Source organism: Coregonus clupeaformis, chromosome 17, assembly GCF_020615455.1.
Source record: "Coregonus clupeaformis isolate EN_2021a chromosome 17, ASM2061545v1, whole genome shotgun sequence".
NCBI classification, from domain to species: domain Eukaryota; kingdom Metazoa; phylum Chordata; class Actinopteri; order Salmoniformes; family Salmonidae; genus Coregonus; species Coregonus clupeaformis.
The window spans coordinates 119,315-131,501 of record NC_059208.1 but is presented as its reverse complement, the minus strand read 5'-3'; positions in this window follow the sequence as shown (position 1 = coordinate 131,501).

The following is a 12,187-nucleotide window of genomic DNA, read 5'->3' as shown; positions in this document are numbered from 1 at the left end:
TCAACTGTGAGAGACGGAATCTAAAACAAAAATCCAGAAAATCACGTTGTATGATATTTAAGTAATTCATTTGCATTTTATTGCATGACATAAGTATTCGATACATCAGAAAAGCAGAACTTAATATTTGGTACAGAAACCTTTGTTTGCAATTACAGAGATCATACGTTTCCTGTAGGTCTTGACCAGGTTTGCACACACTGCAGCAGGGATTTTGGCCCACTCCTCCATACAGACCTTCTCCAGATCCTTCAGGTTTTGGGGCTGTCGCTGGGCAATATGGACTTTCAGCTCCCTCCAAAGATTTTCTATTCGGTTCAGGTCTGGAGACTGGCTAGGCCACTCCAGGACCTTGAGATGCTTCTTACGGAGCCACTCCTTAGTTGCCCTGGCTGTGTGTTTCGGGTCGTTGTCATGCTGGAAGACCCAGCCACAACCCATCTTCAATGCTCTTACTGAGGGAAGGAGGTTGTTGGCCAAGATCTCGCAATACATGGCCCCATCCATCCGCCCCTCAATACGGTGCAGTCGTCCTGTCCCCTTTTCAGAAAAGCATCCCCAAAGAATGATGTTTCCACCTCCATGCTTCACGGTTGGGATGGTGTTCTTGGGGTTGTACTCATCCTTCTTCTTCCTCCAAACACGGCGAGTGGAGTTTAGACCAAAGATTGTCTCATCAGACCACATGACCTTCTCCCATTCCTCCTCTGGATCATCCAGATGGTCATTGGCAAACTTCAGACGGGCCTGGACATGCGCTGGCTTGAGCAGGGGGACCTTGCGTGCGCTGCAGGATTTTAATCCATGACGGCGTAGTGTGTTACTAATGGTTTTCTTTGAGTCTGTGGTCCCAGCTTTCTTCAGGTCATGGACCAGGTCCTGCCGTGTAGTTCTGGGCTGATCCCTCACCATCCTCATGATCATTGATGCCCCACAAGGTGAGATCTTGCATGGAGCCCCAGACCGAGGGTGATTGACCGTCATCTTGAACTTCTTCCATTTTCTAATAATTGCGCCAACAGTTGTTGCCTTCTCACCAAGCTGCTTGCCTATTGTCCTGTAGCCCATCCCAGCCTTGTGCAGGTCTACAATTTTATCCCTGATGTCCTTACACAGCTCTCTGGTCTTGGCCATTGTGGAGAGGTTGGAGTCTGTTTGATTGAGTGTGTGGACAGGTGTCTTTTATACAGGTAACGAGTTCAAACAGGTGCAGTTAATACAGGTAATGAGTGGAGAACAGGAGGGCTTCTTAAAGAGAAACTAACAGGTCTTTGAGAGCCGGAATTCTTACTGGTTGGTAGGTGATCAAATACTTATGTCATGCAATAAAATGCAAATTAATTATTTAAAAATCATACAATGTGATTTTCTGGATTTTTGTTTTAGATTCCGTCTCTCACAGTTGAAGTGTACCTATGATAAAAATTACAGACCTCTACATGCTTTGTAAGTAGGAAAACCTGCAAAATCGGCAGTGTATCAAATACTTGTTCTCCCCACTGTATATGGCCAATATACCATGGCTAAGAGCTGTATCCAGGCACTCCGTGTTGTGTCGTGCTTAGAACAGCCCTTAGCCGTGGTATATTGGCCATGTACCACACCCCCTTGGGCCTTATTGCTTAATTTTAAACTATGTTTATATTACTTTGTCAACATATGAGTACATGAGCCTTAAACAACACAAATTATAATATAATTGATCTACAAGGCACTATCAACACTTCATACAGAGTAGCAAGTTTGTGTGGTTTTCTTTAGATAATGAGGGCAATAAAATGTTCAAGATGTTTTCTCTGATCTAAATGGAATTATTATTTTATTTAAGTATCTATCAATGTGCCTTACTTTTATCACACAAATTACTGTATCAAATAAAAACAAAGATGGATATTACTATGTTAAAATAAATTATCTTGATTCATTTGGTTTGCTGATTACCTTTGGTAACCACAGTATAGTATGTTTGAGGAAAGTGGAGGATTGCCTAAATCTGCATCTAAGGTGAGAAGTTACAGATCGGAAAAATAAATTGTACTCGATGTGTTATATATATTCAATGACATCATAGCAAAACAATCGGAGTCACAGGGTAGGACTATCTGAGGGACATAAGCTGTGGCTATGGCATTATAGTTGGAAAACACCCAGCATGCTCTGTAATTTTGTGGCCATGTGGCTTTACTATCTTAGGCACAGAACTTTCACATCCCCGCTTTGAGCAGGGTAAAAAATACTCTCACTATGAATAAACTGTCTGATAGGCATTTTTCTGTTTTGTTGATACAAATGATGTGTTCTACATGAAAACGAGACTATATATTCAGGAATACGTTTTGGAGTTTGTTTCTATTTGGCCGACTTGGTATGCAAACTCACATTAGACTTTGTACGCTCAAATCTACACTGAGTGTAGAAAACATTAGGAACACCACCTCTTTCCATGACAAAGACTGAGCAGGTGTCTCCAGGTGAAAGCTATGATCCCTTATTGATGTCACCTGTTAAATCCACTTCCGTCAGTGTAGACGAAGGGGAGGAGACAGGTTAAAGAAGGATTTTTAAGCTTGGAGACAAATGAGACATACAGTGCCTTGCAAAAGTATTCATCTCCCTTGGCTTTTTTCCTATTTTGTTGCATTACAACCTGTAATTTAAATGGATTTTTATTTGGATTTCATGTAATGGACTTACACAAAATAGTCAAAATTGGTGAAGTGAAATGAAACAAATAACTTGTTTCAAAAAATTCTAACAAATAAATAACGGAAAAGTGGTGCGTGCATATGTATTCACCCCCTTTGCTATGAAGCCCCTAAATAAGATCTGGTGTAACCAATTACCTTCAGAAGTCACATAATTAGTTAAATAAAGTCCACCTGTGTGCAATCTAAGTGTCACATGATCTCAGTATATACAGTGGGGAGAACAAGTATTTGATACACTGCCGATTTTGCAGGTTTTCCTACTTACAAAGCATGTAGAGTTCTGTAATTTTTATCATAGGTACACTTCAACTGTGAGAGACAGAATCTAAATCTAAAACAAAAATCCAGAATATCACATTGTATGGTTAAGTAATTAATTTGCATTTTATTGCATGACATAAGTATTTGATACATCAGAAAAGCAGAACTTAATATTTGGTACAGAAACCTTTGTTTGCAATTACAGAGATCATACGTTTCCTGTAGGTCTTGACCAGGTTTGTACACACTGCAGCAGGGATTTTGGCCCACTCCTCCATACAGACCTTCTCCAGATCCTTCAGGTTTCGGGGCTGTCGCTGGGCAATACGGACTTTCAGCTCCCTCCAAAGATTTTCTATTGGGTTCAGGTCTGGAGACTGGCTAGGCCACTCCAGGACCTTGAGATGCTTCTTACCGAGCCACTCCTTAGTTGCCCTGGCTGTGTGTTTCGGGTCATTGTCATGCTGGAAGACCCAGCCACGACCCATCTTCAATGCTCTTACTGAGGGAAGGAGGTTGTTGGCCAAGATCTCGCGATACATGGCCCCATCCATCCTCCCCTCAATACGGTGCAGTCGTCCTGTCCCCTTTGCAGAAAAGCATCCCCAAAGAATGATGTTTCCACCTCCATGCTTCACGGTTGGGATGTGGTTCTTGGGGTTGTACTCATTCTTCTTCTTCCTCCAAACACGGCGAGTGGAGTTTAGACCAAAAAGCTCTATTTTTGTCTCATCAGACCACATGACCTTCTCCCATTCCTCCTCTGGATCATCCAGATGGTAATTGGCAAACTTCAGACGGGCCTGGACATGCGCTGGCTTGAGCAGGGGGACCTTGCGTGCGCTGCAGGATTTTAATCCATGACGGCGTAGTGTGTTACTAATGGTTTTCTTTGAGTCTGTGGTCCCAGCTCTCTTCAGGTCATTGACCAGGTCCTGCCGTTTAGTTCTGGGCTGATCCCTCACCTTTCTCATGATCATTGATGCCCCACGAGGTGAGATCTTGCATGGAGCCCCAGACCGAGGGTGATTGACCGTCATCTTGAACTTCTTCCATTTTCTAATAATTGCGCCAACAGTTGTTGCCTTCTCACCAAGCTGCTTGCCTATTGTCCTGTAGCCCATCCCAGCCTTGTGCAGGTCTACAATTTTATCCCTGATGTCCTTACACAGCTCTCTGGTCTTGGCCATTGTGGAGAGGTTGGAGTCTGTTTGATTGAGTGTGTGGACAGGTGTCTTTTATACAAGTAACGAGTTCAAACAGGTGCAGTTAATACAGGTAATGAGTGGAGAACAGGAGGGCTTCTTAAAGAAAAACTAACAGGTCTGTGAGAGCCGGAATTCTTACTGGTTGGTAGGTGATCAAATACTTATGTCATGCAATAAAATGCAAATGAATTACTTAAATATCATACAATGTGATTTTCTGGATTTTTGTTTTAGATTCCGTCTCTCACAGTTGAAGTGTACCTATGATAAAAATTACAGACCTCTACATGCTTTGTAAGTAGGAAAACCTGCTAAATCCGCAGTGTATCAAATACTTGTTCTCCCCACTGTATATGGCCAATATACCATGGCTAAGAGCATGACAACAACCCGAAACACACAGCCAGGGCAACTAAGGAGTGGCTCCGTAAGAAGCATCTCAAGGTCCTGGAGTGGCCTAGCCAGTGTCCAGACCTGAACCCAATAGAAAATCTTTGGAGGGAGCTGAAAGTCTGTATTGCCCAGCGACAGCCCCGAAACCTGAAGGATCTGGAGAAGGTCTGTATGGAGGAGTGGGCCAAAATCCCTGCTGCAGTGTGTGCAAACCTGGTCAAGACCTACAGGAAACGTATGATCTCTGTAATTGCAAACAAAGGTTTCTGTACCAAATATTAAGTTCTGCTTTTCTGATGTATCGAATACTTATGTCATGCAATAAAATGCAAATGAATTACTTAAATATCATACAATGCGATTTTCTGGATTTTTGTTTTAGATTCCGTCTCTCACAGTTGAAGTGTAGCTATGATAAAAATTACAGACCTCTACATGCTTTGTAAGTAGGAAAACCTGCTAAATCCGCAGTGTATCAAATACTTGTTCTCCCCACTGTATACACCTGTTCTGAAAGGCCCCAGAGTCTACAACACCACTAAGCAAATGGCACCACCAAGCAAGTGGCACCATGAAGACCAAGGAGCTCTCCAAACAGGTCAGTGACAAAAGTTATGGAGAAGTACAGATCAGGGTTGGGATATAAAATATATCAGAAATTTTGAACATCCCATGGAGGACCATTAAATCCATTTTTTTAAATGGAAAGAATATGGCACCACAACAAACCTGCCAAGAGAGGGCCGCCCACCAAAACTCATGGACCAGGCAAGGAGGGCATTAATCAGAGAGGCAACAAAGACACCAAAGATAACCCTGAAGGAGCTGCAAAGCTCAACAGCGGAGATTGGAGTATCTGTCCATAGGACCAATTTAAGCCATACACTCCACAGAGCTGGGCTTTACGGAAGAGTGGCCAGAAAAACGCCATTGCTTAAAGAAAAAAATAAGCAAACACGTTTGGTGTTCGCCAAAAGGCATGTGGGAGACTCCTCAAACATATGGAAGGTACTCTGGTCAGATGAGACTAAAATTGAGCTTTTTGGCCATCAAGGAAAACGCTATGTCTGGTGCAAACCCAACACCTTTCATCACCCCCGAGAACACCATCCCATGGTGGTGGCAGTATCATGCTGTGGGGATGTTTTCCATCGGCAGGGACTGGGAAACTGGTCAGAATTGAAGGAATAATGGATCGTGCTAAATATAGGGAAATTCTTGAGGGAAACCTGTTTCAGTCTTCCAGAGATTTGAGACTGGGACGGAGGTTCACCTTCCAGCAGGACAATGACCCTAAGCATACTGCTAAAGCAACAATTTAGTGGTTTAAGGGGAATCCAATTGAGAATCTGTGGTATGACTTAAAGATTGCTGTACACCAGCGGAACCCATCCAACTTGAAGGAGCTGGAGCAGTTTTGCCTTGAAGAATGGGCAAAAATCCCAGTGGCTAGATGTTCCAAGGTTAAACAGTGAGGGAAAAAAGTATTTGATCCCCTGCTGATTTTGTACGTTTACCCACTGACAAAGAAATGATCAGTCTATAATTTTTATGTTAGGTTTATTTGAACAGTGAGAGACAGAATAACAACAAAAAAATCCAGAAAAACGCATGTCAAAAATGTTATAAATTGATTTGCATTTTAATGAGGGAAGTAAGTATTTGACCCCTCTGCAAAACATGACTTAGTACTTGGTGACAAAACCCTTGTTGGCAATCACAGAGGTCAGACATTTCTTGTAGTTGGCCACCAGGTTTGCACACATCTCAGGAGGGATTTTGTCCCACTCCTCTTTGCAGATCTTCTCCAAGTCATTAAGGTTTCGAGGCTGACATTTGGCAACTCGAACCTTCAGCTCCCTCCACAGATTTTCTAAGGGATTAAGGTCTGGAGACTGGCTAGGCCACTCCAGGACCTTAATGTGCTTTTTCTTGTGCCACTCCTTTGTTGCCTTGGCCGTGTGTTTTGGGTCATTGTCATGCTGGAATACCCATCCACAACCCATTTTCAATGCCCTGGCTGAGGGAAGGAGGTTCTCACCCAAGATTTGACGGTACATGGCCCCGTCCATCGTCCCTTTGATGCGGTGAAGTTGTCCTGTCCCCTTAGCAGAAAAACACCCCCAAAGCATAATGTTTCCACCTCCATGTTTGACGGTGGGGATGGTGTTCTTGGGGTCATAGGCAGTGTAGTGTATTAAGATTATGACTTTGATAATGTTTTCAAGTGGAATCTGAGAGGATGTTTATTTAGTTTCAAAGGGAATTGTTTTAGGGTGACGCCCCATAGAAGACAGGGGATTGGACAGTAGAGGGAGCAACCCATATTTTGGGGAATAGTATAAGTACTGGGTTTAAACAAAGAAGAGCAGAGCGGCCATTGCAATTTGGGTCACTGCTCTCCGGGTGCTCTAGACATCTGTAAACTTATGCTGAAATCTTGTGATATGAATAAAACTTATGATCAAAGTTCAGTATAAGCGGACTCCTTTGTTTAACAGCATAATTAGCAACATTGACTCGACACTACAATTTGGCGACGAGGAATGAGGCGGATCTACGTCTCTGCAGTGTTATATTCATGAGCAACGACGTGACTCTCGCTCAAGACGCCGGCTAAGGTGAGATTTCTCACGGTCTTGTGTGCGTTTCGTTCGTCTGGTTATGGGTATGCGCGCTGGAGAGATGTACCGTATGGGACCGATGTGTGCTTGTGTTGCTTTTATTGCTGCGAACTAGGGGTCTGGCCTAACCATTCTAAATTTCTTTGCACTGGTAACCAGCGCAAAAGGGGGGAGTGCCTATAGAGTGTCTAGAGAGATATTTTGCTTGAATAAGAGTTCAAGAACAATCGATTGAGAGAGGAATAAGCCTAGGCAGATGTATGTAACTTAGAGCCGCTGTGGATCAACGGAAGCCCTTTTATAAAGGCGACCTCTAAGGTGGGCCGAAAATCCTGTAACACTTTAGATGTGTTTGGGTGAGTCCTGGGGACTGGAGGCCGTGGTATATTGAAAATGTATGTTGCCCCTCAGCTAATAGTTGATGAATTATTTGTTTGATGTAATCTCTCGTTTCATTTCCACTGGGATCTCGTGGTAGCACAAATTTAGCTAACAAAAGGAATTTTACAGCACGGCGGAGGGAGAAATGCTAACGTGGCCTGCTAATTATGCTTCATGCTACATGCTAATGCTAAATGCTAATTCATGCTACATGCCAATTTTTGATGCGGGGTTATGATTAATATTTTTTCCTTGGTGGTCCATAGGAATGGGACGAGCCACCAATATTGTGTTTAGTTAGCTTGGGCTTGGTGCCTGATGTTTTGTGAGCTCTGTTAAGTGTTATTGTTTGTCTATAAGGGTAAAGGAGAGGAGCTATAGCGAGAATGCTAACGTTCTGTTGTCTGGAGTGGAGAGAGCTACTTCCACTGTGAAATCGTAGTGATGAATGTACTGCACATGCGTGTGATTTTACGACACTAGAGTGACGTAGGGGTAAATAGGTCACTCCTCTGCTACACTGTGCAAGGGGGGAGGCGTAGACGAACGAAGGAACAAAAGACAGAGACATTTATGTGTATTTTGGTTGTTACATCGGCTGTTGTTTGGAGATGAAACTGTTTTCTTGAGACCTATTGAATTGATAAATGAGAGAGAGATGTTGACGGATTAAAAATAAAAATAGTTAAGTAAGTAAATAAAATAAAAATGTTATTGAGCTATTTATGCGATTCCTGAGTTAATTCTTAGCGCAAATGTGACTGGAGGAATATTGAATGGTTGAAGTGGCTCAGTGATTGCATAAACTGCTAAATTCTTGTCTGTTTCTTTGTTCTTTTGTCATATGAGAGACGATAGGAGGAACGAAGAGAGAGAGAAAGAGAGGAAGTGCTGACGTGTACATCATGTGACAGGGTGTGACGCGACAGAGTCTGCTGCACCGGATCTCGTCAAATATCAGGCTAGTGCTGTTCTGTTTACAAAGCCTTCCCCTACAGGATATTTGATGTTATGACAATTTGACAAAGACTTGGCAAAAGACTGATCAATTGAAGTAATTGCGTATTGGAGTTTTTGTGCATGAGTGAGTTTGATTACAGTTGTGTTGGGAATCGAGTACTGACATTATTCTGTAAGATTGAGGTCATTTGGTGCTTATTAGATAATGGGGTTTATGAGTACTGTAGTGTTGCTGGATTATAGGTATTTTCTTTTTGGATTGCTCTGAAGTTGTCTACTTTCCTGTACTTTTCTTGATTGAAGGTGGTAAGATAGCCACTAATTGATAAATTAGGAAATAGAAATAAAAATTATTTTTGATTATTCATAAATTTATTGATTAATTGTTTAATTAATAAATAAAATAAAAAAAGAATTAAAGGGAGGACACTATAAGCTATATATTCTAAAATAATAAAAATAATTCACAATAAAGGAATATAAAAGAGTTGTTACAATGGGGAAAAAGGATATCAGGACTATGAAGGTAATTACACCTGTTGATATAGTACAAAATAGTAATCCTTTAGTTAATGGTATTGCTAGGTTATCCGGCAAATGGAACAAACGTTGGCCTGACATTGAACAACCATGGCCAGTGGAAGGGACTCTTAACCCTGATGTAATCAACATAATGAAAGTGCTTCTGTCAATTCATAAAGCAGATCAAAAGAAAGGGGAAAAAAGGGAACAACGTAAAGAAAAGAGACAAAGAGAGCTGGGTGTTCTTAAGCTGTTTGAGAATGAAGGACAAAAACTGATAAAAGATGCCAACGATAAAATAAACAAAGGTATAGAGAAAATTGTGAAACAAGGAAAGGTGACAGAAAAACTAATGGCAGAAGTCAGTACACCTTTCTCACATACGGATTCAGCAAAAAGACCCCCACCTTATGAGGAAGAAGTAGAGCTTAAGGACGTCTATCCTCAGCTTCCAGTGATCGTTCAGGAGGGTGATTATTGCATCAGAGATGAAGATGAACGAATAATAGAGAGAGGACAAGCAGAAACTACCATAAAAATGACTCCAAACTCCAGAAGTAAGAAAAAACCGAGATGTCTGGAAACTAAGGGTAGAATGAGGTTCAGGAGAATGGAACTTGATGAAGACGACGACTATGATGATGATGATGATCAGAGTGATTCAGAAGAGATCATGGGTGGATATGACCCTGTGATCAGACGGAGGTTGGCAAGAGCGGAAAGAAGGGGTGATGGATGTTTGAAGAAGAAGACTGCAGGAGATTCGGGTTCTGATAAAAGCAAAGATGAAGACAGTGATAAAGTGTGGGAGAGTAAGGGTGCTTCATATTCAAGAGGATTTTATCCAGCAATGACTAGCACAGAATAAATAGAAAGAGATATAGACCGATGCGTATCATGCCTGGATAAAGCGAATAGTTTAGGAGAAGTAAAAGAACTGGAGGAACAACTCAAGAAGCTGACGATACAGAAAAAGAAACTGCTGAGAAAAGAATCCCAAGAATCTGAGAAAAAATATACATTGAGGCCAAGGAAAGAGGGCACTAGTAAGAAAATAATGCCGGTGATCATTCGAGGTCGAAACTAAGAATATAAGCCTTTGCAAAGTACCGATATGTCAGATATACTTGAAAAGCTGCCTACTCTTCAAGATGGAGCCTATCCTTGGATTTCAAAATTGGAAGAAATTACAGTGGGAACACAGTCTGCTATAGGAGACATTAAGAGACTTTTGGCTAATCTCCTGGGGATTCCAGGTATGGAAAAAAAAATTCAGAGAGCGGGACTGAATAGATATGTGGGGACTGCAGTGAACGACCCTGAATTGTTGGCTGCAAGTAGGAATCGTCTGTGGAGAGCATTGAAAGATACATTTCCAACAAATGTGCATCCTGATAACATTTTGATTGATCCACTAGGACAACAAGAAAATTCGAGAGCCTATGTGTCAAGAGTTCATCAAGTGTGGAGAAATATTACTGGAAATTATCCAGATGTGAGTCAAATTGAGCAGTCAATTTTGAGAGCTAAATTGCAGATGGGGCTGCCCTCACCAGTAAGGAGTAAACTGGCAGAGGTGGTTGGACTTGGAAGCATGACAAAAGGCGTCTATACAGATCATATAGCCCATCAAGTGGATTTGTAGAGAAAAAAGGAACACAACCAGAAAGAACAGGACCAAGAAACTCTCAGAAAACTCAATCAAATACAACTGGGGGAGAAGAAGAAGGAGAAGAGAAGCTTTGGTTATGAAGAATCAGAGTGAACCAAATCAACAATCACTGCTACAGCTTCAACTGAACAAGGTCAAATGCAATTGTACCAGCCACAACTAGAGGTAAAAGTTGTTATCATATCCATAGATAGTTTCTGGAAAGAGGGAATTTCTGAGGAAGATAAAGGAGCAAGTGAAGATCATCTGGAGGACAGGTGAACCCTTAAAGGAGCAAGGATTCTAGAGTGCCTAGAAGATCCGAAGGGGGGTGTCAGCTGATAGCACCGATTAGGGAGAAAAAATATCCAACAATTGAAGTGAAAACAAAGGACTAGGAGAGGTGAATAGTGGAAAAGATTTGATCTGTGTTTAGCCTAAAGAGGTTACACATCTCACTATGTAAAATTAACTAATTAGGATAGGGATTTGAGGGAGTAAAACAGCTGATTACTCTTAAGGAACCAATTGAGCTCTGCTATAAAAAATCTAAAAGAAATTAAAATACACATACTGGTATTAGAACATATAGATATTGCATTGTTGGGAAGAGATGCATTGTGTAAATTGAACTGTACAATAGGATGTACACTAGACGGCTGTCTGGTAGAAGATTTTAAAAGAGTAGGGTTTTTGGGAATCATATTTGCTTGAAAAGATCATGTCCTCCTTCTTATGACAATCTATTAGACTGCCTATTAGACAATCTGTCTGAAAAATAAAGTTAAAAGGGGTGACTGTTATTCTTGGTTACATTCCTACATCAAGAGGGAAAGAGATTTCAAACTAGGCTAAAAGATGTTCGATCGTTTGCCAAGTCTGTGTGTAAAGAAGTATAGACAGGGGATTACCCGATCACATATTCTAAAGATTGGTGGTAAAGGGATTTTGTGAATAAATCAGTGGAAAGGGTTTTTAAAAGTTAGGAGAAAAGATTAGATTAAAAAAGTTAGGAGAACTAGGGTTGAAGGAACTCTAGGACAGTAAGCTAAGTTTCAATGTTAGTAGGAAGAGAGAGTGAATGTAGTGACACTAGTGGTGATAGATGGAAATACAAGTAAGGAGTTAAAAGTCTTAGGGAGAATGGATGAAGTAACAACAAGGACATCAACACTTCAGCCTATTATAACAACAGTGAGAAGCAATTTAACTCTTTCAACATTGATAGTTATTAAAGCCATAAATATATTGCATTTGATTACAAGGGAGCAGATAGCTCCAGCACCAATTTTAGAGGAATTTCATAGTCTGGGAAGCCTATCATTGGAGGATAAGTCTAAGAGAGAAGTGGGGATTTTTCCATGGTATGGTGTAAAATTTGGGAAGATCATATAGATAATATTACCTATACTTTGCAGGGTTTTGCAAATGAAACGATAAGAGGGTTTAACCTTCTGTCGAATACTCAAAGAAGTCACA